A 24,977-nucleotide genomic window follows, 5' to 3' on the forward strand; every position below is an offset into this window, starting at 1 on the left:
TAAAAGGAAAGACTTGATAAGGTAAACAATTCCAGAGCTTTGTACTGAAGGGAAAGAAACAAACATCATCATGACCCACCCTTGAGTTGCCAATGGGCACACATCACGTGATGTCGTGGCTCGCCAAGTATTTGATGGTCGAGCTCATGGCGGAGGTACACAAGCAGGCAGTTATGGCATAAATCAAGCAAATTGAGTTCTGAGGTCAGATTGGGAGAACTGATAAGTCGGATTGCTTTTGACTTGACTCTGTCCAATAAACGTGTCGAGCTAGAACCTCCCAGATGTGAGAGCAGTGCTCTACCACAAGGACGAAATAATAATAATAATCATCATCATGAGTTTATTGTCATATATATGTGATGTGCATACAATGAGAAGTACTTTAACAGTGCGTGCTTAAATATTACATTGAATAAGAAATAGATTCAGATAGATAGAGATATATTCATTATGAATTTAGAGCCTTTAACAACATTTTGGTGTTGAAATGAAATGAGAAAAATGAAACGAGTGGCATGGTTTAAAATATCGATAAGATCACAAAACTTTTGACACAGATTCATTGAGGATGTGGATTACAGCTCGGTAAAAGCTTTCGTGGGCTAAAAACAAAAAAAAAAAAAAAACATTAGGGGCTACAAACTTGACAGTTGAGTTTCTGAGAGAAGCAAGATGTTCAGAAAGGTACCACCTAAATTATGTTCAACAGAGGAAAGGTGAGAAGAAAGACCACGAATGTTGGTGAAATTAATAGAAAGAGTGTCAGGTTTATTATAAAGGCAAGGATCTTTAGAGTGACCGATACTATGATAGTCTGAGCCATCCCTCTCGTTGACAGCAGATACAGGCAGGACTCCGGAGATTCTTCACGCCCCATAATGCCAGGAATTAGGGGCTACAAACTTGTTGGACATTTCCATATTTGTAATAAGTGGCTTAAAGAAATGGAAATGAAAGGAAAGAGAAGAATGCAAAGATATGGAGTGAAAATGAGCAGGAGAAGTCCATGGTGCATGTGAGAAAAAGAAATTAAAACGGGCTCTGTTGCTTAGTTTGCATGAGACAGAAAGTAAGACCGGTAATCCTGACACGGAGAGTGTAAGGTGGTTCTGGGCGCCACTTTAACGCTCCTTATAAGTCCGAATGGTTTGCCACATGAAGATACTTTTGAATTACATGCAGTCTTGAAATCTTGTCGCACAAATGCCAAGGACACATGATTACAGAGGATCTAAGTTATCTACTGCACGAGAAAGCATCTTGAGTGAGTCAAACTATATAGCAGACCTCTGGATAAGGAACACACTGGGTGGGAAGGAACTGTTGCATTTGTTCAATCTTCTGGCTTCTGCTTCACATCATTAAAATTTGCAACAGAATCTAAAAGTATGTCATACAGTGAAGTCAGCAGAGCTTGCTATGCTCATGGTGTCCACACTTCCAGGTACATCAGCACATTCATGCTTCGGGAGGGGACTCCAGCTCAGTGGGCTAAACCACTTAAATGAAGATGTAAAGTCTGTTTTGAAGATTGACTTGGCGAGTTTTTTTTTTTTTTAATGGAGGTTGCTTGAACCTGCGGGGAAGAACCATTGTTAGCTCCTTAAAATGTTTGTAAGTTCAGGACAGAAAATAATAGGGTCTGAAAGGATTTTGTCCTTTGAAGGAAAATGGGAATTATTTTTTAAATTACTTTTTTTTTGTTTAACCCTCTGAATGGTGTCGCCCTACTCTGTTGCTCCAACCATACACCACACATCTGTGGCTCATCAGAATAGATAAATAAACCTACTCTGCAAAGGACATCATGGGATCTTTCATGACCACCAATGAATGTCAGCAGATGGGACACCCATTTAACGTTTATCTGAGGGACAGTGAATTTATTGATGATTGATAACATTGATGAATCACCTGCCTGTGAAACACGGGGATGACGATTTATAGCTGAGTCAGGATTCAAACCCAGGCTCGACAGATTGGAAGTGAGTGTGCATACCTGTAGGCCATACTGCCAGCCATATTCTGATTATTTGGGGTCAAATTAGAAAGTCATTACCACCATACTGTAAAAATGATGCATGTGGTTCTTGGTCATTGCTTGCCAGTGTGGACATTACACCATGAGCATCAGCTGCAATGCCATTGTTATTTTTGATTTGGGGGGGTGGGGTTAAGGGTTAAGGAAAGGTGTTGTTGCAGTATTTCAGACACAACACTACGGAAGGAAGAACCAGGTAAATCAGAGGAACTTGGTGAGGCATCCTGATAAAGGGGCTGCCAAACTTTTGAAAAATGTCCTGATTTGTTGCTTCTCTACCTCTTTGAAGAAACTACGCTCTTTCATTAATGGCGCCAGCTGGGCACATTGTAGTGCTCCGAACAACCGATTAATGGTACAATGTAATGTATTGACTGAAGAATGAGCAAGTGGCAACCTCGCACAACAGAAAACGGGCCGACCATTTACCCTTTGCACATCATCCAGGATGCATTGCGTGGCTCTGGAGCTTCTGTTTTTCTCACTATCAAAACAACATGGCAGATGCTGACAAAGAGTTAAAAATTCCCACGAAAGAGCTGTGGCTGTTGATCTGTATCATTTTCTGGGGGTGCGGCTGTGCAATTTATGCAATGCCACCTGGTATTAATTCAACGTAACGATCGGGGCTCAAACTCAATACCCTAAGATCTTACGCCAGCCACCTTAACCGTTAAGCCAACACTAGGCCTGGAGTAGGTAAGCTATCGATTACCAGCACCCTGACCAAATTCAAAATACCTGCCTGAACTCCTGCTGGGAGAGGGGTGGCAAACTTCCCAGCATGAACCTTGCCAAGAAACTCCTTCGGCAGCACCAACGCTCTGCAACAGAGTATGGTACATCAGAATGAGGCCAAGAAGAAAATCCTGGACCTTATTTCTGAGGATGATGCCCGATCGGAGATGGAACTTTGTTTTTAATGGCTATATTTTTGAAACCACATTTTATCTTTGCAGTGTAGAATGTAATGTCGTGGGTATAATCACATCTGTCAACGCTATCGAATGCCAATTTATGAATTACTTCAAAGTGCCTTCGCTTTTGAAAAATAAAAAACTCACAGTTGCTTTGCCTGTGTTGTTACATCTACCTCGTGCATTCACACTGCACTTTGAAACAATTAATTGTCAAACACTTATTTTATTGAAGACTTCGTGTAACCTCATTTGTAAGCATAATGTTGCATTGAATGAACAACAACAATAGGAGTTGCAAAAACAAAATGAGAGAAAATTCAATAGTAATACCATATTATAAGTGTTGAACATGTGACAACATTCACAGTGGAATAATCACAAATGTGTTGTTGATTCAAGCCACTAAGTGATATGTTGGATCGTACTCAAATCTTAACGAATGCTATCCTACATTCTATCAAATAATCCCTGTTGGCTCTGCTGTGGAATTGTCTTCCTGACTCAGTTGTCTCGAGCTCTTCCCAATGGGATTTCAAGTCTGCTGTCCACCACCACCTTATCGTCTCTCCCATTAGTACCCCCTAAGGTTTGCTGCACCTGCTGAGACCCTGTTCCCACCTACCTCCTGTAATCTCTCTCCTTGTGCGTACACTTGTCATACCACTGTTATTTCTTTGTCCCGTTTTGTCTGTTTATCCATTGTCCCCTATGTGTTCTGCTCTGTCACAAACCTAAGCAAAAAGACTGCACGATGGAATTAAAGTACTGGCTATGTCAGTGGTTTCTGATAAAACAGTGGAACTCTATTCTATAACTCCACACTGCCAGCTCACAGTCCCTGCGTGTTTTTGTTGAGTGTGTTTTCACAAATCAAAATTGTGATCATGAGTGCGCTGATGACTCGATAGTGAGTTGTGCACCCCCGAGCACTCCCAAACTGTGGCAAATGCAACATCTCAAAATCTCAACGGTGTTTAATTGTTGTACTTGTAACTGCTCCCTTATATCTTACATGAATGAAGACGAAGCCTGATGGGTTTGTGTTTATTCATTGGGAAGCAGGCTATCGGGCTCACTCCTCCAAAAACATTGGTCCACCTTCCCTGTTCCTAGGTCTTCATGGCCTGTAATTCAGGTCTTCATCGTCCAATGCAATGGGTTTTCTGAACACATGCCAAAAACTGGAAAAACTTGCAAGTTAATCGAATACACACCTCCGTGCAGGTCAGGACGTCGTGGGAAATGGGTGTCCTGGTGTCTCGATCACACCTATTATGGGATGGTTCTAAATTGAATGCTTCAGATGCGAGCACGGAACTTTTTCATCCATTTCAGGGAAGACCGTGTGAAGATGGAATGTTGAACAAGTAGTTCTCAATAACACTTTTCAGCTGCCATTTAACCCACACAATACCATCACTGATTCCACTGCTTGTTCCATTGTCTGCATACAAGAATTTTAGGTCTTAACAAAGCTGTGTCTCAACACAATTGACTGAGTTTTTACAAATTAAATTATCGTTACCTTGAAAGAGCATTCTCCTCATCACGTATCCATGCTAAGTTGCGGTGGTTTGGACGCGTGATGCAAGGAAAAATGATGAAGAACCAATCAAGAAAGCATGGAATGAGCAAATTAGAGGGAAAAGATCAGGATGATGAAGGTATCCCAACAGGCTTGGCATTTTGAGATGCCTTCTGGTTTCTTCTTGCTTTCATTCATAGCCTTGTGATGAAAAATGAAAGTAAGTTACTGTGTAAATATAACTTGCAATGTGCATAACATTAACTTTCAAAAGATCACTGCAAAACACAAAGCATGATATACGAGTACAATATAAGTAATAAATTAATAATCAATTAATATTCATGGAGGACCTTTATTTAAATCACATGCAGGACAAAGATTTGTTATGTAGACATCAGCATTCTTTTTAGATTTTCTTTTTGTTATACATCGTTGAAGCTCATGGAAGAACTCTTACTCGTACAGTGAATGGATCAGGACACAACAGGACAAAAGGAACATCAGGAAAAGGGGGGGGGGGACACTAACAGCAGAGACAAAGGCCATGACAGGGGGAGGTGGAAAAACAATAGATGTGGGGAGGAATGGGGTGGACAAGATGGATACAGAGGGGAACTCTCAGGAGGGAAAACTAGAAGTTTGGAAGGACGAGGGATTGGGGTCCGGTTAAGGTAGGATTGGGAGGCGGGTTAACGAGGATATAAAATATCAGGGTTTTTGATTGGGGACGATCAAGAATGAGATTGAAGAGGATGTGGTAGTTGGTTCCACAGTGGGGAAAAAAGAGTGGAGGTGAGTGGTGATCTTGGATTAGGTAGTTTCACCACAAGGGGATTGATAGTGGTCCGTGTGAGCCCTGTAGAAACCTTGGGGGACAAAGTACGGAAAGAGCAGAGGGTGCAAGACCAGAAAGAATGCGGTTGAAGACAGAAAGAACACCGACCTGTTTGTGATGGTGAAGTTATAGGTCCATAAACTCAGCTTCATTGCGGGAGATCCCAATAATCTTAAAGGCCTTGGTTTCCACAGCATCAAGCTGAGCAAGATGTGAGACAGGGGATCCAGCCCAGAGTGAAGAGCAGTACTCCATCAAGCTGCGGATAAAGCCCTTGTGGGTGGATATAAGTTCAGGTGTGCCAAGGAAGGACTTTGTACGACGAAGGATGCCCAGTCGGCGGCTGGTTTTGGAAGCCAACTTTGAAACGGGGTTTACCCAAGAAAGATCATGGCTGATAGCGAGACCCAGGTGTTTGAATGACTTAACTTCCTCAAGAGGATTGTTAAGAAAGTAGATAGGAAGGTTTGCCAGATGGTCCTGAGAGAGAAAGAGAAAGAGAAAGAGAAAGAGAAAGAGAAAGAGAAAGAGAAAGAGAAAGAGAAAGAGAAAGAGAAAGAGAAAGAGAAAGAGAAAGAGAAAGAGAAAGAGAAAGAGAAAGAGAAAGAGAAAGAGAAAGAGAAAGAGAAAGAGAAAGAGAAAGAGAAAGAGAAAGAGAAAGAGAAAGAGAAAGAGAAAGAGAAAGAGAAAGAGAAAGAGAAAGAGAAAGAGAAAGAGAAAGAGAAAGAGAAAGAGAAAGAGAAAGATTTGTCAGGATTGAAAGACATATTCCATAGATCAGCTTGTGTTTTTTTTTAGACCCTACCCACATCCTTGTTTCTCCAAACATTGTGGGGGTAGGTGTTCAATGAACTCTCCAGTTCCCCTCGCCGGAGTGACCCTCGCATTTGGCTCTTGGGTTACTTCAGAAAATCGAAGATTTTTCAAGTATATCAGTCAATTTTGTTTTTCTGTCTGTTTGTTAGTCTATCAATCGCCTACAGGTCACAATTTAAAACCGATCTTCACGAAACTGCACCAAGTCGGAGGGGTCGTATCAATTGAGAAGCCGATTGATTTTGAGGTCAAAGGTCATCTTGAGATCGAATTTCTAAAATCGTAATTTTTCATCCGATTGATTTGAAATTTGAATAAGATTTGCATATTGCATCACTGAATTGGGAAACCAACTATTTTTGAGATTAAAAGGTCAAAGCTCAACTCAGGGTCAAACTTCGAAAATCATCAAATTTCATCTGAAAAATCATCAATTTTCATCTGATTAACCTGAAAATTAAGCAGCAATTTCAGAGTGTATCACTGAATTTGGAAACCAACTATGTTTGAGTTCAAAAGGTCAAAGGTCAAAGGTCAAAGGTCAACTCAAACTTCTAAAATTATCAATTTAAATCTGAAAAACAATTTTCATCTGATTGACCTGATTATGTTTATCGCCTACAGATCACAACTTTAAACCGATCTTCACAAATCTTCACCACAAGGTAGAGGTCCTCATAAGCAAGAAGTCTATTGTATTTGAGGTCAAAAGGTCAACATCGGCCAAAGGTCAAAAACGAAGGTGGTATTTCTAAAATCCTCAATTTTCATCCCATTAACTTGAAATTTGAAGAGGATTTGCAAATGAAGTTACTGAATTCAATGAACAAGTATTTCTGAGATCAGCATTGGCCAAAAAGTCGGCATAGGCAAAATTTCTAAAATCGGCAATTTTCATCAAATTGACATGGAGTTTGAAGAGGATTTGCATATGAAGTGACTGAATTCAATGAACAAGTATTTTTAAGATCAACTTTGTTTTTTGGATTTCGCAAGTATTGTGCGATGTACAATATCTTTCTTGTTTGTTTGTTTGTCCACACAGAACATGAGTTTGTGTATGAATTACTTTCGACCCTGAAGAACTGAAAGACGACGAAGAGCCTAAAGACACATGAAGATGCGAAGACCCACAAAACTCTTAAGACCCCATAGACCCCTTAATACTCCTAAGACCCCTAAAGATCCTGAACACCCCTAAGATCCTTTGTTTGGTTGTTTGTCTGTTTATCCACATGGAACATGAGTACGTGCATCAACTACATAGACACTGAAGACCTCTAAGACCGAAAAGACCCCGAAGACACTTTGACCCTTTAGACTCCTAAGACCCTTCAAGACTATTAGACATGTAAGACCTTTTAAGGTCACTAAGATCATTTAGAACCCTATAGACCCTGTTACACCCTTAAGAACCCTTAGACTTCTAAGAACCTTTGGATCCTCTTAGATCATTTAGAACCATGAAGAACCGAAGACTTCTCAGACCCTTCAATACTCTTAGACGCTTTAGAACCCCGAAGACCCTTAGACTCCTTTCTACCCTTTAGACCTTCACACCTTTCAGACCTTTTAATACCCTGAAGATCCATTTGACATTTAGACCCTTTAGACCCCTTAAGACGCTTCCAACCCTTTGGACCTTAAATTGAACTTTTAGACCCATTCGACCTTTTGAGACCCCTTTCGACCTTTTAGACACATTTAGACCTTCAGATCATTTGCTCTTTACAACTTTTCAGACCTTTGACATTTACACCTTTATAACAAGACCATTTATACCTTGAATATAGTACATCCATCCATTTATTTGCCACACAAAATACCTCGCACAAAACAAGTCCTGGCGAGGGTGTGCAATCTCTGATTACTCTGTCTTGTTCTTATTGTTTTCATCTAGGAGTTCAAAGGGTCAAACGTATCTCCATCCATAACACTTTTCTCTGTTCGTCCTTTGTCCAATCTTTATGGTTTGCTGTCTATTGTAGGCATGTTTGACCATTACCTCATCTCAGCAATGCTCGTCGAGATGAATCTCTCCCTGCCATGCCATTATCTCAAGGTTGTCTTTTCACTGTTTCTGTTGATGTGCTGACTTTTGATGTATAATTTTAATCAGCGGCAAGTCGAGTACTGCTGAGGAAGTAAACAGTCAGCCTTAGACTTCTGAGTAATCAGTCTGTCTTCTCTCTCCCAATTAACTTCCTCTTTCTGCCACGACCAATTTTGTTTGCAAAAGTCACCAGCTTCTTGGTATCTGTTTATTGTGGTCTGTAATCCATGACGTGAGGATGAAGCATTGCCCTCCCTCGCAATTCCACCCCAGTAATAATAAAACTTTCCTTGTGCAGCGTGACTATGGCATTGTTGTCATCATCTTTTATTTCCCTAGTTGGAGCCACGGTACTGTCTGCAATGAGAAAAAAACAACAACAAGACATTAGATAACGTTGCAGACTTTATGAAATGGCCTCAGAAATTATTTAGAAGATGTTTCAGACTTGTTGGAATAAAATACACAGCAAAATATTGCTAACCTTATGGGACTGAACACATAGAATATGTGCAGTTGTGAGTGCAAACAAGGGGGGGATATTTTGATGAGAAAAGTTTGCATCAAACATATCCTCCGTTGCAAATCCCTCTGTTATCCAAGTACCAAGGACATACAAGGAACTTAAATACAGGAGGATGTGACTTGGCCCATCGTGCCTGCTCTCAACACCGCATTAATTAAATCTATCAGTATATCGACTTAATTTCACTGGGGAAGAGAGGAGAGGAGCAATGATGAAAAGAACAGTAGTATAAGAAATGAACAAACACAGGCAGAATGTTCATTTTTTGATGAGACCCTCTCACACATATCACAATTACTAAACATGTGCATAATCACCCATTCGTACCGAAGCAACCCTACCTGTCATGTTTATATCCATGTACCCATCTATCCCAATGCCTCTAGGTACTGATTTAATTCCAGTTTAAACCAATGTACTGTTTCTGTTGCCACTACCCTTCCAGGGAGACCATTCCATGCATTAACTACGCTCTGAGTCAAAGTCCCCTGCCTTACTACAGTCTTAACTCTTCTCTTCTTTACTTTCAGGTTGTTTACTTGAATTACTGTGCAGTGTTCACACGAACACTTTTGATTTATAATTTATCCCCCTGAGAATACAACCTAACACCCTACTGGCTTTACCTGGAGCTGCCTGGCAATGCGTTATCTGCTTACACCCACCCCCCCCACAAATGTACTACCACCCATAGCAACTATTGGGGATGCCTCTCCGTGGTGGTTGTACCCCTAATGCAAGTCAGGGGCCAAATCTTCCAGGGGCCAACCAAAGTCAGGGTCAGGGGCCCATTCCTCCCTGCTGCCTGATTTTGTCAGGGCAGCACAGTCACAGTCAGAGTGCCGATTTGACCCCATGGACCAGCCCTTTCCTTTTTGTTCTCGTTCTCTCTCTCGTTCTCTCTCTCTCGTTCTCTCTCTCTCGTTCTCTCTCTCTCGTTCTCTCTCTCTCGTTCTCTCTCTCTCGTTCTCTCTCTCTCGTTCTCTCTCTCTCTCTTCTCTCTCTCTCGTTCTCTCTCTCTCGTTCTCTCTCTCTCGTTCTCTCTCTCTCTCGTTCTCTCTCTCTCGTTCTCTCTCTCTCGTTCTCTCTCTCTCGTTCTCTCTCTCTCTCTGTCTCTGTCTCTGTGCCATGGCCCTGACTTTGTGAAGGCGAGATACACCATCTTGTACACGGGGGATCTCTGGGTCACTCCTGGGAGATAGATCAGCCGTCTCCATGTTGGAAACCGATTAACCCATAGATGGGAGGACCCTAGGTCACGCGGTTGAGTTATTGGCGTCCACGGTCGGTTAAGCGACCCGCCGCGTCACGGAATTATCCGTGTGCTACGGCCTGCAATTCCGGGGAGTCTGGTGGGAATCGACGTAGCTTCCCCCACCTAGTGGTCTTCTCACCCGATCACGCCAGCCCGCAACAGTTTGGTGTCAGGAGTGGGATCGAGCCATAGTAAAATTTGTGGGATTCGAACCCGCAACAGTTTGGTGTTAACCCCAATAAAAAATTTATGGGATTCGAACCTGCATCAATTTGGTATTTGGAATGGGATTCGAGCCAGGGGTGTGCTTAGCAATAACCCCCCTTACCCCCCCAAAATTAAGAGCAGGATTCAAATTTTATTTATCGGTACAGACATGGCGGACCAAGACGAGCTGGTTCAGGTGGGTTCTAAAACAATATTAGAGGATTCCATGGCTCAGGACAACACCTTTCAGGGAGATCATTCCTTGCAGCCATACCCAGAGGTAACATTGGGGACAACTGCAGCAGCGAACATGCTTGGGCACCCCCTGCATCAAATTTCCCTCACAGAGGACCGAGTGATCCCTATCGGATCCACACCCGATCATAGCAGATCGGTTCCGCCAAAGCCATTGGACACGAACACGTTTATGGAGGTAATGAAACACATGATGGAAAGCATAGATTGGAATATGCAAACACTAAAGGGAAAAATGAAGGCGGGGCTGGCAGAGGAAAAGGGCGAAGTGAAGGTGGGTCAGGAGGAAATGAAGGCAGGGCTACGAAGCTTGAAAGCGGGCTGGCATGGATGAAGAGCGAAATAAAAAACTTGGACCGGAATTTTACAAATGGGATCAGGATTGTATGTGAAGAAATGACCGGGTTGAGAGGGAGTGTGGAAGCTGTTCGGACCGCGATGACGACGGGCAAGGTCGAGGTGACGAGTGAAACCACGATAGTCAAGACAGAAACCTGTGAACTCGGACAGGTAGAGACAAAGAGCCGGGAATTGGGCATCATAAAGGAGGAATGAAAAGAGGTGAAAGAGACGCAGGAATTAAAAGAGGAGCAGACACAAGTAGAAATGGTAAGGGACATTGAGGTTGAGTGTGTGGAATGTTTTGAGACCCAATGCGAGGGTCGGATTAACCTCCCGCAGGAACAAAGGGAGACGGTATGCTCCCTCGAGGCAGGCCGTGACGAGGTGAGTCCGGTAAGACCGTACGAGGTAGAGCGGTTGCATGGTGCGAAAGGGCACATGCCGAGCTTGGTGGGTATAGAAGCCCCGGGATCTCTTGGGCTAACACAAGTCCCCAGTGTGATTGTGCCGGAGTGTGTGTCAGAACATGGGAGTAATGCAAATGACATGGCATGTGTGAGTGCACGTGAGAAAATGGGACACGGACCGACCCAGACGGGAGTCGGGAGTCGTGGGTTGTGTATTGGATGGGAGTGGCGAGCCTTCTGAGCGGGATAAAGTTATTTCGGAAATGGCGCCGGCTCCACAGGACTGCGTGCGAGATCTGGTCCGTGTTTTGCAAACCGCCCAAGCGGCTAAAAACGAGGCAAATTGAGGGGGGGGGTCGAGTGAATTTGGAAAACACATATCCCCGTGTGTGGGGCCCGACGTGCTGCGCGCCGCGAGTGATGTTCGCAGGACGTGCAGAACGAGTCCTGAGGACGACACCGCCGGGCTCGTGTGTGGGGCAAGCCTCGCGGAGCGGGTGACATCAGCGGGAATCTCGCAGCACGAAGGCCAGGTGTGTAACGCACGGTGGTTCACGTGGTGGATGGCCCGAAAGCGAGTATTTAAGGTAATTAACGGGGCGACGTTACGGCCTCATGTATCGGCCAAACAGAGGGGACTAGCATGCTGTAAACCGCCGCCCTGGAGGTGCAAGGCTCGCCGAGTCTTGCCACGAGTACACGATGACCGGCCAGGATGTAGCGAACATCCTCGCTTGGGGGAAAAGGAGCATTAGTTAGGGAAAGGGTTTAGTATTAGATAGATCGGCCTCATGGGGACATGAGTCGTCCTCCATGGGGCCCGGTAACATCAGTTACGGGAAATTTAGGCTACAATTAGAAATGGATTGGAGACATGGACAGACATGCAGGCCCGTAGCCAGGGCTCAGTATTAAGGGGGGCATATGAACTGGATGGGGGGGGGCACAATTATTAAATTTAATATTTTTGATAACCCTGTATACGATTGTATTCATGCAGCATTGACGCATCTATACTGAGGTTGCCGTTGCATACTAACCAAATTGATCTCAGCTAGATTTAATATGTTCTGATTAGTCCGGGAGCCCACTGAGGTTTAATCATAATTTTTGGTGCAAAAGGTTTGGGATGCGAGATATACGCATGGGACCCGTGAGTCTGGGAAAGCGATTCTTAAGTGTCGCGTATGGTGCGTGTGGTTGTCTGATCTGATCTGATCTGATCTGATCATCCACCTGGATGAGCAGAAAAATCACTTTTAATCATAATTTTGAGTGCAAGCGCAATTCAAGCATGGATCGACAGATAATTATGTTCTGATTATAAATCAGCTACTTAAGAACAAAATCCATGGTGCATATCAAATTAAGAACACCATTAATTAGCATCAATTAGCACTTTTAATCATAATTTTCAGTGCAAGCGCAATTCAAGCATGGATCGACAGATAATTATGTACTGATTATAAATCAGCTACTTAAGAACAAAATCCATGGTGCATATCCAATTAAGAACACCATTAATTAGCATCAATGAGCACTTTTAATCATAATTTTCAGTGCAAGGTTAAAACAAGTGCCAAGGTGAAGAGCACAGTGATGCAAAACACAATCAAGTGCTTAAGAACGATTCTTATGGTGCGTTCCGTGCTTAAGAACGGGTCAAAGGTCACCGTGTCGATGTGCGCCTCCGTGTGTGGTGGTGGTCGTATGGCAGCTTAGCTGCCAGGGTAGCTATCATTTCTTGAAGCACGACTGTGTCGCTGATGCAGTGCCCCTCGACCAGTACACACACTGGAACTGGTACTCATTTCGCCGACCTCGAAAGGATGACAGGCTGAGTCAACCTCCTGGTGTATAGTAATTCAGCGGCCGACGGGGCTTGAACTCATGACCCTCGGATCCCAAGCCGCCACCCTAACCACAAAGCCAACACCAGGCTGCCTCCCTGTGTGAACGATGCTTGGAGAAATTTCAGCACACGCATGAATGGGTTCTGGTGTTTTCTTGGAAGTCATGCATAAGAATGAATGCGTCTCTGTCAGCACGCTGTGTTCTTACGTAGCTACCTAGGCTACCGTTGCTGCGCTGCCTATCTATGACGTATAACGCTATTGCTGGCGAAGGCCAGAATGGGACCACACGTCATGCCAGCCGGGTATGCATCATCATGTCCAACAAAAAGAATGGTAAGTTTTCTGTATTTCTCGTAGGGTTTTCTGTATTTCTCGTCAAAAATCATTTTTGGGCGATAGCTGGAGATATCTACTATGATAGTCCTAGTCAAATCTGGACAGGGGGTCTGGAGGGGGTTGGGGTCAAAATAACCCGGAAGTAGAGCAGGCGCTTTTATGAACGGCGTCTGCTCTATCCCCATACAGCCATGTCACGGCTCTGATCTCAATCCTTGTCTCTGTGAACTTCTATTGATGAATTATTATCCATGTTTCATTGATTTTCATGTTAGGATGGCACGGCATCCAGGAGACAGGCAATGAGTCTGCCAGAACACCAGATCACCCGGCCGATACGTCACACGAGTCGGCCGTTACGTCACACCATATGGCCGATACGTCACACGAGTCGGCCCTTACGCCCCACCATATGGCCGATACGTCACACGAGTCGGCCCTTACGCCCCACCATATGGCCGATACGTCACACGAGTCGGCCCTTACGCCCCACCATATGGCCGATACGTCACACGAGTCGGCCGTTACGCCCGACATCCAGAATGAGACGCCACGTCGTAAGCAGATGACACTTTATACACAATGTCAGTTGCATATTCTGGATCCTCGATGAAAATTGACTCATGTGAACTCGTGTATACTTAGTCTATAACTTCCATACAATTCCTTTGATTACCCATTATGATGCGGCCTTCAACTGTTAATGTTCATCCGTCTCTCACGCTACCTTTTGTCACTTTTAATATACTGTAATTGTTGAGCTGAGATTAGTGAGAAGTCGCGCTTTTTGTTGCAGACACATCAGACACGAATGCTGCAAAACGCTGCATCCTGCACATCGATAAGAAAGGCAAGGCATCAAGTGAGGGCATACTGTCATTTAACGCTGATCAGTGGGCCGTAGTATAGAGAACATCCATTATCCATGGAGAAAAGAAGAACTTTTTCACATCTCGGTATTGTAATGTAATCAAATCACAACCAAGTGAACCCACAGAAACTGATGGTTACCACAGTCGATGTTACAAGAACTTCACTGCAGTTCCTCAGAGGACTGTGGTGATGCCACCAGCCAATCTGGCCCCCCAACCTCTTTTGCGGTCTGCTGTAGAACCTCCTTCGCCAATGGCGTCGACATCAGGAATATTTCCAAAAGAGTGTGTATTGTGCAGCAAAGAGCGTAAGAATAGAAAGGGTCAAGTCGAGGTAACCGGTGCGTGTCTCACCAAACACGCCAAAACTAAAATCAAGGAAGCCGCACAGATCTAAGGAGATGAACAGCTAGTAGTTAAATTCTCCGATGTAGACTTCATAGCAAAGGAGGTTCGTTAGCATCATAGCTGTAGGAAGGATTTCTTGGCTGCGGCGTCCAAGGCAGCTTTGAAGAGTGAACGTAATGAACGTAATAGCATGGGTATTGATACGATTAGTTCCTATATTGAGCAGTCTGTAATCTAAAACAAACGACCAGGAATGCTGACGTCTATATATGCTCAGTACGTAGATGTGTGTGTTGACGTCGATGAGAAGCCACTGCAGACCGCACAATACCTGATGAAGGTGATCATGAAGAAATTCGGCGAACGTTTAAAGGTGCAGTGCCCAGTAGGTAAGAAGTCCGGCATAATTTTGTACAGCGCCGACATGGCCGATGATGCTGTCCGTGTCGTGTACGACTTCGCGGCCACACCAGAAGGTACGTTGACAAAAGCAGCATTAATCCTTCGGCAGCTCATCAAGAATGTGCCAAACACAGTTTCCTGATTCTCCAACTTTGAATAATCTACACTCATGTGCAGCAATTCCACCCGAATTATTGTCAACATTCTTCAGCGTACTATATGGTGGACCAAATCCAGATCATCACACAGAGAGAGTTAGACGATGCTCTGAGTCAACAAGTCAAGACGCGCTGTTTGTGGTGGGAAGATGAAACGTGAAGCCGAAAAAGCACGTCGCTCTTGGTATCGCTGTGAAGTCAATGACAGGGAGCAAACAGCTCGTTACCATGCTCAATAGATTTGGGCACTGTCTGAACTACTCAGCTGTGAAAGAACGAGAAACAGCTGTGGGATACGCCATCCATGAAAAAGAACAGACATGTCCCGACGGCACCGTCCCGAACCTGCCTATGGGAGTAGCGTTTGATAACTTCGATGAACTGTCAAACATGTTGTCCGGGGCAGACACCTTACATGACACGATGGGAATATTGTACCAGGTTGAAGGCAGCGCATCATGCAATGAAACACCTGATAATCCGCAGTGCGCAACACAGCCATCTTCACAACTGTCATCACGACAGCGCAAATCAAGAAAGAGAAAACGAGACGTCAATCAGCTGTCACTTGAGCCATACCAGAAGATACCGAAGATGTCGGTCTTCAGCTACAATGTCGCGGATATATGGAATCAGCAAGACGGAAGTTGGATCTTCTTTGGCTCATGCATCACGCGCTGCAAATCGAGAATATTCCAATATGGATTGGTTTGAACTCCAAGTTCTACGTCGCCAACCTTCCAAAACAGGTTGTACTATACATGGGGAACATCCAGAAGCTGATCACTGCCGTGGCAGTTGTACGGGAGACCATGAAGAGCTCAGAAATGTGCCCACGAATGCAATCAGAAATACGCCTTCCTCATGTACGACCTGAATGCAGCCAAACCGGCTCTCCAGAAACAGGTAACGGAAAGTTCCCAGTATGACGACATATTTATTATGCCAAGTGCTTTCCACATTGAGATGGCATTTTTCAAGGCAATTGGCAAGCTCATTGCAGAATCCGGCAGACCGAAGATGCTGACAGAATGCGGTGTACTCGCACCAGGATCGTTGAGAGGATTCTTAGACGGAAAACACTTCAATAGGTGCAAGCACCTCCATCCAATCCTCACCCTCGCGTTCAAAACGCAACACTTCAATGCATTCCTGGCCACATACGAGTCCAAAGATGAGATCAGGGACATGCTGCAAGAATTTGAATTCACCCCAGGAGCGAATATATCCCAGGAAAATTGAATTGTCCGATCTGTTCAAAGATTCTGCAGAGTCGTATGGCCGCTTCACTGAACAGACGCGACTGGGAGCACAAGTTGCCACCGCACAGTTCTGGCTGATGTATGTCGCATACATACAGGCTTATCATGACCTCGAACGTGCAATCAGGAGTAACGACATCGATCTGTTCACATACACACTCATGGAAGTCATAGCATTATTCTTCGTGACAAATCATGTCAATTACTCCCGTTGGCTCTCCAAATTCCTACTGGACCTGCTCAACATTGATGAGACGCATCCCGGGCTTCGTGACATCCTGAAGGCAGGCGCGTTCACTGTGAGAAGGACTGACCATCCATTCAGTCGATGTCCGGTGGACCTAACCTTCGAACATACTGTTAATGCGAACGCTGCATCGCGGATGACGGGGTTATCATCCGCCACCAACAACTTCAGTGCCAGGTTGCGGTGGATGATAACGAAGTCGGCCCGGGCTGCATGTATCGCCACTGTTCGGGAAATGGTTGGAATTGCAGTTCATGAAGACGCAACGGCCGAGTTGAAACCTGCATGCATGAAACGAGATTGTGGCGACCTACGTGAGGCCATGCAACAGATCACAGATACGTGCAATCCGTTTGAACCGTCCACCGCCAGTACCTCCCCAACACTGGACAACATTTACACTGGGAAAGCTGCTGATGCCGCCGTGCGAGAGTGCTTACTCAGTGTTCCTCGCCGAGCCCAACAACTACACAGGGAGTTTGTCGAGGTATGACGTACTAAAACATGACGAACACGACATGACGTAATTTGGGCCACACCTGAGGTTTAGTTAGATGACCTTGTAGATTGCTGGGGTTCGGAGTTCGGAGGAAACGAAGGAGGAATTAGGAGAAAACGAATTTGTCGAGTTTAAATTGTTGCTCAGTTAATAGAAATATAATCTGACATGCTATGTTTTGTTAATGTCTCGCCTGCTGTAGAATCCCCGCCCTCGGCAATTCGCCAATAGATTGACCGCAAAGACCCCTGGAGCAAAAAACCCTTAGGTAACTGACAAGCAACAATTTCAAACACTAGAACGTCAATGCTTGTAACTCCCACACGAACTCTTTGACCCGTACTTAAGCATGGAACGCACCATAAGAATCGTTCTTAAGTACTTGATTGTGTTTAGTGGCACTGTGCTCTACACTTTGGCACTTGTTTAAACCTTGCACTGAAAATTATGATTAAAAGTGCTAATTGATGCCAATTAATGGTGTTCTTAATTGGATATGCACCATAGATTTTGTTCTTAAGTAGCTGATTTATAATCAGTACATGATTATCTGTCGATCCATGCTTGAATTGCGCTTGCACTCAAAATTATGATTAAACTCTCTCATACGTCATATGGTGACCCCACGGTAACCTTTGACCCGTTCTTAAGCACGGAACGCACCATAAGAATCGTTCTTAAGCACTTGATTGTGTTTAGCGTCACTGTGCTCTACACTTTGGCACTTGTTTTAACCTTGCACTGAAAATTATGATTAAAAGTGCTAATTGATGCTAATTAATGGTGTTCTTAATTGGATATGCACCATGGATTGTGTTCTTAAGTAGCTGATTTATAATCAAAACATAATTATCTGTCGATCCATGCTTGAATTGCGCTTGCACTCGAAATTTATGATTAAAAGTGATTTTTCTGCTCATCCAGGTGGTGCTGACAACCAAACGCACCATACGCGACACTTAAGAATCGCCTTCCCAGACTCCCACGGGTCCCATGGGCACATCCCGCACCCCAAATCTTTTGCACCAAAAATTATCATTAAACCTCAGTGGGCTCCCGGATGAGATGTTTTTGGCCTAAAATTATTCGAATGCAGGAGAGCCGCAACAAACTGGCACATTCACAATGCAGATATTAAATGATTAGACAATTGGCACCAATTCAGGTGCACTTATACAAGGTGTTGTCAAGAATTGGCATTAGAAAATTAATATACCAAAGATACAATGACTAAACGGGGGAGGTTGGCACCAGAATCAGTGCACTTTCAAATAAAATACAGTTTTTTGATTCATCCTCATCTATCCTCATCTCTGCACCGTAGGCACGCTCTGCATCAAACTCCGACAGTAAGGATGTGATATCCTTAAAAGATCCTATGATCACAGACACGGTGGCTAAATGTCCCGTCCACCTTTGATCAAGAAGTCGTTTTAACTGCTCACCTTTATACTGTGCAGCAACAGTGGACTTTCTGAAGAATTTGTACAGGCAACAATAAACCTCGAGGAAATCAGTGACAGCTTTTTCTGCTGCCAGTGCGTGGATAACTACCAGATGGAGTTGGTGATTTAAGCAGTGCACATAGGGGATTTCTCTTTCCAATATCTCTTGCAACAACTTTTGCACCCCACTGTGCTTCCCAGCCATTACCGAAGCCCCGTCGTACACCTGACTTAATATTTTTGACGTGTCAAGTCCTGTTTTTGTCAGCTCTGCAATTATTAGGTCTGTCAATGTTTTTGCATCTCCAGCGTCGGCTGTAGCTATTGTGAGTAGATGCTCTGTTGCTTCATTTGATGCCGATACAAAGCGAATGATGATTGATATGTTCTCACATTCAGTGGGGTCCCTCATCCCATCCACCTTGATGGTAAACCACGATGTGCCTACTTCTTCCATGAATGGCATCCGTCACAACATTACTCAATGTGCAGATCAGTTCATTCTGCATTTCCGGACTAGTATAGCTTGCGTTTCGTGGGATATGCTGTATTACTTTGGTAAGCTCGGTGTCTTTTTTGAGTGTGTAGTTTAAAAGCGAGAGAAAGAGCCCACTGTGCTCGTCTGACATATCCTCAAAATTATCAAGGCTCCCTCTAAAAGGTATCTGATTTTTGGCGAGAAATCCCACATCTATAAGAGCAGACACATAGTACCGGTTTCTATTTAGCTGGTCAGCATTGAGGAGTGTGGAAATCTCCTTACCACAATCGATGCGCCTCTCATTCTCCTTCCACCTCAAAACACAAGTTAAATGTTCCTTTGAAGTTGCGTGTTTGTGAAACCCCCTGTCTTTCTCAATGGCATGTTTCCAATTCCGGTCGCCTCGCACTGTGAAAGTAGAGTCCACTGGGCCACGTGCAGTGTTAAACTTCCTACATGGATAGCAGAATGCTGCATCTGTCTGCACACTGTATTCTAGCCATTCATTAGTCTGGTACCACGAGGCCACAAATGAGTGACTCTTGTTCTGAAACAGATGGCCAGGGTACCGCTGGAGAACAACTTGATTCGGTCTCTCACTTCCAAGATCATCGGGAAGCGGCTTGACAGTCACACTCGATCCCGAGGCCGCCGCCGAGCATGGCAACTCGGCTGCCTGTGCTGGGGCTCCAGCTGCAGGTCTAATGTTGCTGGCTTGGCCAGGTTGGCCAGCTTCTGTCGGTATTTCATCGACATGATCGTCTCCTCCTCCTCCTCCTCCTCCTCCTCCCACAACATGTCTTTAATCATCTTTATTTTCGTTGGTTGCATTTTTTTCCTTTTCTGAGCCATTTTCGTATATCCATCATCCACGTCTTTTTCTCCTGCTGCTAGCTCGTGCTCCGTGATTAGTCCCTCGTGACTCGCGTCGCTAATCTCATGACTCGCGAGATTTTACGGTTGACGGTTTTATGTATTAAATGATCCATGCATCAAAAACAGGTTTTATCTGCATAATTTCAAATGTAAGCACGATTGCAAACACACATATTTTTAATTTTTATTTTAAAATTACTTTTGAAAGATGGAGGGTTGACGGGTTGTGAAGGTCATGTGGTGCACGTGCACTTCATCTTTAATTATGTAAATTTATGTCTTTTCCTTTATCATATTATGACTATATTACATTTATACCTAACTTACAACCAATCAGGTAACCTGCTTAATGGGGCCTCCATATCAAATACGCTGATTGGCTATTCCTTAAAACTAAATGATCCTGATGTATACATGTATAACCACCCTCAACATCGACATTCGACACGAGATCTTGCGGCTGTCTGTCGTCTTGGCTGCTGGCGTTGGTGATTGCGTTATTATCTTTTATTTTGTGGGCTTGGACTGTATTGTCTTGCCAATTGCTTTTGGAGATGCGCTGGCAAGCGCTCACTTATCTCTTGACTGTTATTCAAAGAAGGATATTATTAAAGAACAGTTGATCCAAGAAGGCCGCATTATTCACCACATTGAACATCTGGAATAAGGGTTTTAGTTCACACAGGTGAACTCTTAAACAGCAAGGAGTTCACAGTGGGTGCTCGTCCTGAAACACTAAGCTGTTCACAGGGTGCAACAGGGCATAAATGGGTGGCGTACAATTGGGGGGGGGGGCACCAGATGCGCCATGGGGGGCATTGCACCCAAATGCCCCCCCGAGCAACGGGCCTGCAGACATGGAACGTATAGTGGGGACGTAGATTAGCTACGTAGAGTTAGATGGAACGTGCATCAGAATAAGGGATGACGGGGAGCACGAGTTAGTTCGGGGAACGTAGCTTGTAGAGCATCAGTGTTGGTGAAAAAAAAACAAAAAACATGATGAGTGAACATGGGTCCGCGGGCCCGAGTGTGAATGGAGTGAAAGTGGAATGCATGGTGCGAACGAATGATTGGGGGGAGGAGTGAATCCCACCCAAGGGAACCCGGGGTTAGTGTAATAATAGTTAGTGGGTTAGTTAAATTAACTGAAAGGATGTCGTTTTGTTGTTGGTGTTGAACGAAGGTACGAAACCTTTTGTAGGGTGCAGGAGACTATTGACCACTGAAACATGCGTACTGAGTCGAGGGCACCCCGCGCACCGAAGTAGTCGGCCAGAGTCGGCCATGGGTCCAAGCGACCGAGTTAGTATAATGGGCACGGGTACCCACGGGAAAGGGACCCAGAGCGCAAAAATGCCACGTGGGCATCGACGGGGAAGATGCCAGGAAGGGCATTCCCCACGTTCATACGGAGTAGGTAGGCTCGGAGACAGCCTCAGCGACCCGGGGGTGCCGAATATCGAGTTTGGCAGGTGGGAAGACCTGCCAGTGGAGCCACGCTGCCCAGCCACGAAATTGTGCAAGAGCACGGGAGAAAATTTGTGGGCCAGGCCCAAATTAATTACGAACACCAACACAGGTGACGGGAATCATGGTTGCTAGAACCAATAGTTTAAAGATACAGGCGTGTTGGAAAGCCCTGGGGATAGATTAAAGTTTAATAAATGGTAGGATAGATAGACAACGTGTACCCCTTCGCACCATCCATTCCTTTGCTGTTCGTGGGCTGCTGGACTCATCTTGGAAAATGCTGAAACCTGTGGGAGCCATTCTGAGACTGCATTGGGCCTGAAGACAGATTCACTCGTCTCTTCCTCAATCCATAACAAAGTGATTTAAGGGATTGGGAAAAGATGGTCAGGACAGGTTAGTCGAACAAAGACAATAAGGGGGGTTAGGGACACAGGTAATTTTTAAAATAAAATAATTTTTTTTTGAAAAAAGTCTAAATTTTGTTGTTTTTTTGAGTTGTGACAACCGAATGGGGGTGGGTATGGACAAGGACAGGCATAGGCAATAGGTTGGGGGGAGACCGTAGGGTAGGACCGAGCACGTCTTCGGACTGGCCAATGCCACCACACTCCCTCCACAACTTCACGAGACCACACCGAGGCCGGCCAGCTTTATGTGCCGACCTGTTGTATCGCACCTTACCTGGTCTGCATTTGTCATGCCTTTATCTGCCTTTGCCTTGACTCCATTTGCCATACCTGCCCATGCCTTTATTTGCCTTGCCATGTCACTCAACCTTACCATGTGCACCAGGACCATCTGTGTGGGAGTATTTGCAAGGACTGCTTGCAGGCAGCCACATTACCGGGGACTGCATTTGTGCAGCCGGATATCTCCTTGTATAAAGGCCAGTTCAAACGGACTGTGAGATGGCGTGTGGCCTGCCATGTTTGGGTGAGTTGCCTCCAGCAGCCATGAAAACAAACAAACAAACAAAAAACAAGCAGTCATAGACTGGTACTTACGAAATCGTCAACTTGACCTCTGACCTTGTCTAATATTTGCTGTCTCAAGAGAAGGTAGCGAAGCAAATCAGAAGTTTCTACGATGATTCTGTACCAAACCATCAAAAATCGTAACGTCGACCGAAGGAAAAATCTCCATTTCTCAACGCAATTATTTTATAAAAGTCACAAAACCGTAATATTCGGCCATCCACCAACAATCTTTACATAATCCGATGGCTTAGCGAGTCAGGCATGTGACGATAATCTTTCTTGGGATAAAAAATGACTTTTAAACACCATCTTTATCGAAAACACCGTCAGCGCGCACACGCAAAACCTTTACGTGACTCAACGACGCGTCTGCTCGAGTGCACTGCATCATGGGACGACCCGTGACCCGTCGAGTGAAATTTTTTTTATACAATCTTAAAACGTCTCCAAAACATCCGATTTTTACCAGAATTTCGACAACCGAGTTTTAAGCATCCTAAGCGATCGCAAAAACCGAAGACAAAATTAAAATTGAAGTTAAAACGAACTCGTAACGTCGAGGGAAGCAAAAATACTCCATTTCTCCACATTAATTTACGGAATTATGTTTGACCTCACTGGGACCTTGACCTTTGACCGATTTTGACCAAAATCTAACCTGTGCTCGCCATCACCCTCCTGAATCACGTGGTGTAATTTGACATTGGTAGCTTATTCCGTTCTCGAGTTATCGTGCCTACAAACAAACAAACACCCAAATAAACACCCAAATAAACACAAACAAACAAACAAAACAGAAACAGAACTGATCAATATACTTACGAAATCTTTAGATTTCGTAAGTAACAAACAAACAGAAACGGAAGGCATCAATATACTTACAAAATCTTTAGATTTCATAAGTAACAAACAGAAACAGAAGGCATCAATATACTGACGAAATCTTTAGATTTCGTAAGTAACAAACAAACAAGCAGTCATAGACTGGTACTTACGAAATCGTCAACTTGACCTCTGACCTTGTCTAATAAAAGCTGTCTCTGGAGAAGGTAGCGACGCAAACCAAAAGTTTCTACGATGATTCTCTACCAAACCATCAAAAATCGAATGTTTTGGATGTTTGACCTCACTGTGACCTTGACCTTTGACCAAAATCTAACCAGCGCTAGCCACCACCCTCCTGAATCATGTGGTGTAATTTGACATTGGTAGCTTCTTCCGTTCTCGAGTTATCATTTTTTGGATGTTTGACCTCATTGTGACCTTGACCTTTGACCAAAATCTAATCAGCACTAGCCATCACCTTCCTGAATCACGTGGTGTAATTTGACATTAGAAGCTTCTTCCGTTCTCGAGTTATCTGCACCAAACCATCAAAAATCGAATATTTGACCTCACTGTGATCTTGACCTTTGACCGATTTTGACCAAAATCTAATCAGCACTAGCCATCACCCTCCTGAATCACGTGGTGTAATTTGACATTGGTAGCTTCTTCCGTTCTCGAGTTATCATGCCTACAAACAAACAAACAAACACACAAACAAACACACAAACAGATGATGGAAGTCATCAATATACTTACGAAATATTTAGATTTCGTAAGTCGCAACCAAACAAGTCGGTAGGCGACGAAGGAGTCGCTTGGATCGAAGCGCTGGATCCGATGCTTTTCATTCTGACCGATCCACCGACAAAGATTCATTACCAAGACGTGTTGGTTCACATACAATTGTTCCTCTGCCTGGCAAGATTTTTCCTATTGCGTGTTTTGCCAACTGGCACTCCTCATAAAAAATGACGGTAAATAGACACCCTATTTTTGAAGGACTACCATTTGAAAAATAAAACCTAAATCAAAAATCGGCTCAAGTAAATTCGGGACGAATTAAGTAAAAAATAAAATGTGCCATTATTTTTGTTGACATTACCTCAGATGACGGCAAACAGAGTGGACGTCAGAAGAACACGAAACAAAACGTAACGAGAAAGAGAAAGAGAAAGAGAAAGAGAAAGAGAAAGAGAAAGAGAAAGAGAAAGAGAAAGAGAAAGAGAAAGAGAACAACAGATGTTCAGGGAAATACGAACCAGACCGTGGGGAGCGCGAGAAGACTTCCTGGTTGGTTGTTTTTGATGAACCTGGCGGTGTAGCGAACGATAACATAAAGGGGGGTGTAGAATTTTCTTTTTAAAAGATGTTTTTCAAATTCCACATAACTTGATTTATACCATATTATGAGAAATCCACAAATACAGAAATGCCGGTGATTCCATTTATTTTGGATCCTTTTCACTTTTGTCAATAAAGTTTGGATCGAGAAGAGATCGAAGGTGGAACGACGGTGTAGTTCCTTACAAACACTCTGTACACACCTTAAATGACGGTAAATAGATGCCCGATTTTTGAAGGACTACCATTTAAAAAATAAAACCTAAATCAAAAATCGGCTCGAGTAAAATTTTCTAAATATCTCGAAGTGTTTAATTCCGAAGTCTCGTTTCTCTACATTCAAAACTGTAGGACAAGTATTGAAAATAGTGAACGTGCGGTTTTT

General features: G+C 44.0%; 1 long non-coding RNA gene across 8 annotated transcripts; it reads right to left on the reverse strand.

The window, feature by feature from the left end:
- Window positions 1-326: 326 nt before the first annotated feature.
- On the reverse strand, window positions 327-24,581 carry LOC147023444 (uncharacterized). 8 transcript variants are annotated; one of them, XR_015060185.1, is made up of 7 exons: window positions 24,511-24,581; window positions 5,436-8,553; window positions 4,490-4,690; window positions 4,179-4,408; window positions 3,977-4,088; window positions 2,790-2,868; window positions 327-1,579 (listed from the first exon to the last, which is right to left on the reverse strand). It is a non-coding gene; the product is annotated as an uncharacterized LOC147023444 (long non-coding RNA). The 8 variants fall into 8 exon arrangements; XR_015060189.1 differs by having other exon boundaries at window positions 2,786-2,868; XR_015060186.1 differs by lacking the exon at window positions 24,511-24,581 and adding exons at window positions 24,008-24,100; window positions 24,354-24,502 and having other exon boundaries at window positions 327-2,868.
- Window positions 24,582-24,977: the final 396 nt, after the last annotated feature.

The sequence above is a fragment of the Eptatretus burgeri genome, chromosome 7, assembly GCF_056783735.1.
Source record: "Eptatretus burgeri isolate ZD-2024b chromosome 7, Ebu_testis_v1, whole genome shotgun sequence".
NCBI classification, from domain to species: Eukaryota; Metazoa; Chordata; class Myxini; order Myxiniformes; family Myxinidae; genus Eptatretus; species Eptatretus burgeri.